Here is a 7,500-nt window from a genome sequence, read left to right as displayed (position 1 = left end):
GATGTAGTTGGTCCAGTCTAAGAGGACAGTAGTGATGTAGTTGGTCCAGTCTAAGAGGACAGTAGTGATGTAGTTGGTCCAGTCTAAGAGTACAGTAGTGATGTAGATGGTCCAGTCTAAGAGTACAGTAGAGATGTAGATGGTCCAGTCTAAGAGGACAGTAGTGATGTAGTTGGTCCAGTCTAAGAGGACAGTAGTGATGTAGTTGGTCACGTCTAAGAGGACAGTAGTGATGTAGTTGGTCACGTCTAAGAGGACAGTAGCGATGTAGTTGGTCACGTCTAAGAGGACAGTAGCGATGTAGTTGGTCCAGTCTAAGAGGACAGTGGTGATATAGTTGGTCCAGTCTAAGAGGACAGTGGTGATGTAGTTGGTCCAGTCTAAGAGGACAGTAGTGATGTAGTTGGTCCAGTCTAAGAGGACAGTAGTGATGTAGTTGGTCCAGTCTAAGAGGACAGTAGTGATGTAGTTGGTCCAGTCTAAGAGGACAGTAGTGATGTAGTTGGTCCAGTCTAAGAGGACAGTAGTGATGTAGTTGGTCCAGTCTAAGAGGACAGTAGTGTATTAGAGGATGCTGAGTGGGCACTCTGAGCCTATTGGTGAATCTCAGTTGTCTTTCCTTGATTCCCCGTGTCCTCTTTCCTCTCCTACTTATCAAAATACATCAGACGGTGTTTTGAGAAGGAAACGAGGACAGAGGAGGTGAGGAATCAAGGATACACAACTAGTTTTAACATGTAAACAAAGTCAATGACATCAATAACAATGATTTCTCTACCTTGGTGTCTGTGGTGGTGTTGTTGGAGCTGAGGCGTGGGCTGGAGGCAGAGCGGGTCATCCCTATGCCCAGGCCAGACTCAGGGGCCCCGCGGGTGGACTCCTGACTTGGGTCGGTGGTACCTGAAGGCCCCAGGGTCACGGAGCTGCCTGCTTTACGAAGAGAGGTCCTCCAGGAGCCAGGGGCAGCACCAGGGGCTGAGCTAGGTGCTGTCTCTGGGGCTGGGGGCTTCCCTGGGTCCTGCTACTTACACAACATAGAGAAAGAGAGAGTTAACTTTCGGAGTAATCTCATCACTTTGGGGGCAAGGAATTAAATCGACTCAGAACAACAGCCTTCCCAGAGCGATATTAAAGGCAATTTCTCAGGAGTTCAGAGGTCAAGCAGAATTCAATAGCAGAGAGAGGTTGTTTATCTGAGCTTGTTTAAAACCTGTCTTCGTCGATTCCATTATGAGGAGCTACAATCTCCTAAAGAGAATTTTGTTGTTGTTCAAAACTGCAATAGAAAATCTGTGTCGTACCTTTTTGGCCGGGTCTCCTGAAGTGCTGGTTGCCGTGGAGGTAGCGTGGGTGGAGGAGCTGTTGCATTTGTTGTTCAAGTTGTTGATGATCTCTCGGTTTTTGGCTTTCTGCAACAACACAACCGATCAGTCAGTCCATGTGACTGGGACCATGAAAACAACAGCATCTGTACCAGAACATTTTGTTTTTTTTTACCTTTATTTAACTTGGCAAGTCAGTTAAGAACAAATTCTTATTTTCAAGTCAATTAAGAACCAATTCTTATTTTCAATGACGGCCTGGGAACAGTGGGTTAACTGCCTGTTCAGGGGCAGAACGACAGATTTGTACCTTGTCAGCTCGGGATTTGAACTTGCAACCTTCAGGTACCCTGCCACCTCTACACTCTAACCACTAGGCTACCCTGCCAATACCACCAATAGCATTAAAGAATAACTGCCTTTTCTTCGAATGTTTGCCGATAAAAAGCGAGAATTGGAATTTCAGTTTACTTCCTGAATCGCCCCCGAAAAAAACGTGTATTATAAATATTCAGAGTGTCCCTCAGGGCCCTGGTCAAAAGTAGTGCACTATATAGGGAATAGGTGGCCGCTGGGGAAGCAAACTCAGTCTCTTACCTGATTCAGCATCACTCTCAGATTCGTCGTCCTCCTCTTCTGAACTGGAGCTGCTGGAGGCCTTGCCCTGTGTCCCCTGCGTCCCAGGCTGGCCCTGTCCCTGCGTCCCAGGCTGGCCCGGTCCCTGCGTCCCAGGCTGGCCCGGTCCCTGCGTCCCAGGCTGGCCCTGTCCTCCCTCCTCCTCTTCTTCTTCGGCTGGGCTGCTGGTCAGGGCAGGGGAGGGTGCTTCTCTCTCTCGTGGAGGCAGATCTTCTCTCTGCTGCTCATACGAGAGATTGAGGTCCTGCAGGGGAGGGGCAGGGGGCGGGGATAGGATGACAGGTAGGAATGCAGGGGGCAATCAGTGAGGGCGATCACTCAGGGTGCAGCAAACCAGAGTGTGTGTGGGCAAAAACAAAGTAGGATGTCGACTGTATCTGAATCTGGGCTGGAAACTGGACCAACATTTAACAGATGTGTAACAACAACAATCCAGAAAATATCTCTTTGATGTCGGTTTCCAAACATACATCGCCATAGCAACTAACATCTGGAAAACCAACCCAGTGTGTGGAGGGAGTGACTAGAGGAGGGCGTGACTAGAGGAGGGTGTGATTGACTAGGGGAGGGTGTGACTAAAGGAGGGTTTGACTAGAGGAGGGCGTGACTAGAGGACTAGAGGAGGGCGTGACTAGAGGAGGGCGTGACTAGAGGAGGGCGTGACTAGGGGGAGGGCGTGACTAGGGGAGGGCGTGACTAGGTGAGGGCGTGACTAGGTGAGGGCGTGACTAGAGGAGGGCGTGACTAGGGGACTAGAGGGGGCGTGACTAGAGGAGGGCATGACTAGAGGAGGGCATGACTAGAGGACTAGAGGGGGCGTGACTAGAGGAGGGCATGACTAGAGGACTAGAGGAGGGCGTGACTAGGGGAGGGCGTGACTAGAGGAGGGTTTGACTAGGGGAGGGTTTGACTAGGGGAGGGTTTGACTAGGGGAGGGCGTGACTAGAGGAGGGCGTGACTAGAGGAGGGCGTGACTAGGGGAGGGCGTGACTAGGTGAGGACGTGACTAGGGGACTAGAGGGGGCGTGACTAGAGGAGGGCGTGACTAGGTGAGGCGTGACTAGGGGACTAGAGGGGGCGTGACTAGAGGAGGGCGTGACTAGAGGACTAGAGGGGGCGTGACTAGAGGAGAGCATGACTAGAGGACTAGAGGAGGGCGTGACTAGAGGATGGCGTGACTAGAAGAGGGGGTGACTAGGGGAGGGCGTGACTAGGGAGGGCGTGACTAGGGGAGGGCGTGACTAGAGGACTAGAGGGGGCGTGACTAGAGGAGGGCGTGACTAGAGGACTAGAGGAGGGCGTGACTAGGGAGGGCGTGACTAGGGAGGGCGTGACTAGGGGAGGGCGTGACGAGGTTGGTTCTCCTCCTCCATCCATATCACTCCTGTGGCAGTGTGAGGATGGAGTGACTAGCTTGCAAGGCAACTGACACTGGTGAAATACAAACAGTAAAACACAAAGGACTGATTCAGTGACTCAGGTCAGTAAAACACAAAGGACTGATTCAGTGATTCAGGTCAGTAAAACACAAAGGACTGATTCAGTGATTCAGATCAGTAAAACACAAAGGACTGATTCAGTGATTCAGGTCAGTAAAACACAAAGGAATGATTCAGTGATTTGTGCCATTAGGATGGTAATGTAGTACATTTTGTCTGGTTCAGGTTACATCATGCTGTTGGAAGAAAGGTGTGCTACCTAATGCTGTGTGGTTCAGTATCAGTGCGGGTCAGTAACACGAGACAGGTCAGTAACAGAGACGGTCATTAACAGAGACGGGTCAGTCACAGAGACGGGTCAGTAACAAAGACGGTCATTAACAGAGACGGGTCAGTCACAGAGACGGGTCAGTAACAAAGACGGGTCAGTAACAGAGACGGGTCAGTCACAGAGACGGGTCAGTCAGTAAGAGACGGGTCAGTAAAAGAGACGGGTCAGAAACAGAGACGGGTCAGTAAAAGAGACGGGTCAGTATGAGACATGCTGGGGCACTGACCTGCGTGGTCTAACTGGTGCCATATTGATAGAAGGACTGGTTTCAATGACCGGAGGCTGGGACAGCTTGGCTTTCTCTGTACGCAACTACAGAGAGAGACAGAGAGACACAGAGTAAATACACAGGAAGAGCTATACAGAGATATATACATTGATAAACTATTTATATATATATTTATATATACACATATACAGTAGGGCAAAAAGTATTTCGTCAGCCACCAATTGTGCAAGTTCTCCCACTTAAAAAGATGAGGCCTGTAATTTTCATCATAGGTTCACTTCAACTAAGACAAACAAAACGAGGGAAAAAAATCCAGAAAATCACATTGTGAAAAACGCATGTCAAAAATGTTATACATTGATTTTAATTTTAATGAGGGAAATAGGTATTTGACCCCCTTTCAATCAGAAAGATTTCTGGCTCCCAGGTGTCTTTTATACAGGTAACGAGCTGAGATTAGGACAACACTCTTAAAGGGAGTGCTCCAAATCTCAGTTTGTTACCTGTATAAAAGACACCTGTCCACAGAAGCAATCAATCAGATTCCAAACTCTCCACAGTGGCCAAGACCAAAGAGCTCTCCAAGGATGTCAGGGACAAGATTGTAGACCTACACAAGGCTGGAATGGGCTACAAGACCATCGCCAAGCAGCTTAGTGAGTAGGTGACAACATTTGGTACGATTATTCGCAAATGGAAGAAACACAAAAGAACTGTCAATCTCCCTCAGCTTGGGGCTCCGTGCAAGACCTCACCTCGTGGAGTTGCAATGATCATGAGAACGGTGAGGAATCAGCCCAGAACTACACGGGAGGATCTTGTCAATGATCTCAAGGCAGCTGGGACCATAGTCACCAAGAAAACAATTGGTAACACACTACACCGTGAAGCACTGAAATCCTACAGTGCCCGCAATGTCCCAATGCTCAAGAAAGCACATATACATGCCCGTCTGAAGTTTGCCAATGAACATCTGAATGATTCAGAGGACAACTGGGTGAAAGTGTTGTGGTCAGATGAGACCAAAATGGAGCTCTTTGGCATCAACTCAACTCACTGTGTTTGGGGGAGGAGGAATCGTGCCTATAACCCCAAGAACACCATCCCCACCGTCAAACATGGAGGTGGAAACATTATGCTTTGGGGGTGTTTTTCTGCTAAGGGGACAGGACAACTTCACCGCATCAAAGGGACGATGGACGGGGCCATGTACCGTCAAATCTTGGGTGAGAACCTCCTTCCCTCAGCCAGGGCATTGAAAATGGGTCTGGGATGGGTATTCCAGCATGACAATGACCCAAAACACACGGCCAAGGCAACAAAGGAGTGGCTCAAGAAGAAGCACATTAAGGTCCTGGAGTGGCCTCACCAGTCTCCAGACCTTATTCCAATAGAACATCTGTGGAGGGAGCTGAAGGTTCGAGTTGCCAAACGTCAGCCTCGAAACCTTAATGACTTGGAGAAGATCTGCAAAGAGGAGTGGGACAAAATCCCTCCTGAGATGTGTGCAAACCTGGTGGCCAACTACAAGAAACGTCTGACCTCTGATTGGCAAAACCGTTGTTGGCACCAAGTACTCAGTCATGTTTTGCAGAAAAAAATATGAATGAAATACTTATTTCCCTCATTAAAATGCAAATCAATTTATAACATTGTTGTTATTCTGGATTTTTTTTCGTTGTTATTCGGTCTCTCACTGTTCCAATAAACCTACCATTAAAATTATAGACTGGTCATTTCTTTGTCAGTGGGCAAACATATAAAATCAGTAGGGGATCAAATACATTTTACCTCGCCGGATATATACACACACACACACACATATATATATATATATATATACACACACAATACCAGTCAAAAGATAGGACACACCTACTCATTTCAGGGTTGTCTTTATTTTTTTCTATTTTCTACATTGTAGAATAACAGTAGCCCTCAATAGTGAAGACATCAAAACTATGACATAACAAATATGGAATCATGTAGTAACCAAAAAACTTAAATGAAATCAAAATATATTTCATATTTGAGATTCTTCAAAGTTGCCTTCCATTGCCTTGATGACAGCTTTGCACACTCTTGTCATTCTCTCAACCAGCTTCATATTCATGAGGTAGTCATCTGGAATGCATTTCAATTAACAGGTGTGCCTTGTTAAATTGTTAATTTGTGGAATTTCTTTCCTTCTTAACGCATTTGAGGCAATCAGTTGTGTTGTGACAATGTAGGGGTGATATACAGAAGATAGCCCTATTTGGTAAAATACCAAGTCCATATAATGACAAGAACAGCTCAAATAAGCAAAGAGCAATGACAGTCCATCATTACTTTAATAAGACATGAAGGTCAGTTAATCAGGAAAATTTCAAGAACTTTGAAAGTTTCTTCAAGTGCAGTTGCAAAACCATCAAGTGTTACGATGAAACTGGCTCTCATGAGGACCACCACAGGAAAGGAAGACCCAGAGTTACCTCTGCTGCAGAGGATAAGTTCATTAGAGTTAACTGTCTCTCATGAGGACCGCCAAAGGAAAGGAAGACACAGAGTTACCTCTGCTGCAGAAGATATGTTAATTCGAGTTACCTGCTTCAGAAATTGTAGTCCAATGCTTCACAGAGTCCAAGTAACAGACACATCTCAACATCAACTGTTCAGAGGAGACTGTGTGAATCAGGCCTTCATGGTCAAATTGCTGCAAAGAAACCACTACTAAAGGACACCAATAATAATTGACTTGCTTGGTATAAGAAACACGAGCAATGGACATTAGACCAGTGGAAATCTGTCCTTTGGTCTGATGAATCCAAATTTGAGATTTTTGGTTCCAACCGCCATGTCTTTGTGAGAAGCAGAGTAGGTGAACGGACGATCTCCGCATGTGTGGTTCCCATTGTGAAGCATGGAGGAGGTGGTGTTATGGTGTGGGTGTGCTTTACTGGTGAAACTGTCTGTGATTTATTTAAAATTCAATGCACACTTAACCAGCATGGCTATCACAGCATTCTGCAGCATTACGCCATCCCATCTGGTTTGAGCTTAGTAGGACTATCATTTGTTTTTCAACAGGACAATAACACAACACAACTCCAGGCTGTGTAAGGGCTATTTGAAAGAAGGAGAGTGATGGAGTCCTGCATCAGATGACCTGGCCTCCACAATCACCTGACCTAAAACCAATTGAGATGGTTTGGGATGAGTTGGACCACAGAGTGAAGCAAAAGCAGCCAACAAGTGCTCAGCATATGTGGGAACTCCTTTAAGACTGTTGGAAAAGCATTTCAGGTGAAGCTGGTTGAGAGAATGCCAAGGGTGTGAAAAGCTGTCATCAAGGCAAAGGGTGGCTACTTTGAAGAACCTAAAATATATATATATATATTTGCACGTTTTTGGTTACTACATGATTCCATATGTGTTGTTTCATAGTTTTGACTGGTACTGTAATATATTTCAATGAACCAGAGAACACAACACACTTAGGACAGGACAATGAAGACACAGTAAAGGTCAAAAGTCAACATGATGTTTGGATAGAGACATAAA

At 46.3% G+C, this 7,500-nt stretch overlaps 1 pseudogene; it reads right to left on the bottom strand.

The window, feature by feature from the left end:
• The window catches only part of LOC135532175 (protein phosphatase 1 regulatory subunit 12A-like), a 57,723-nt pseudogene that overhangs the window by 27,091 nt on the left and 23,132 nt on the right, over positions 1–7,500 (bottom strand).

Source organism: Oncorhynchus masou, unplaced genomic scaffold (assembly GCF_036934945.1).
Source record: "Oncorhynchus masou masou isolate Uvic2021 unplaced genomic scaffold, UVic_Omas_1.1 unplaced_scaffold_1755, whole genome shotgun sequence".
Taxonomy (NCBI): domain Eukaryota; kingdom Metazoa; phylum Chordata; class Actinopteri; order Salmoniformes; family Salmonidae; genus Oncorhynchus; species Oncorhynchus masou.
The sequence above is the reverse complement of the archived record's forward strand: the minus strand, read 5'-3'. Positions and strand labels throughout refer to the sequence as shown.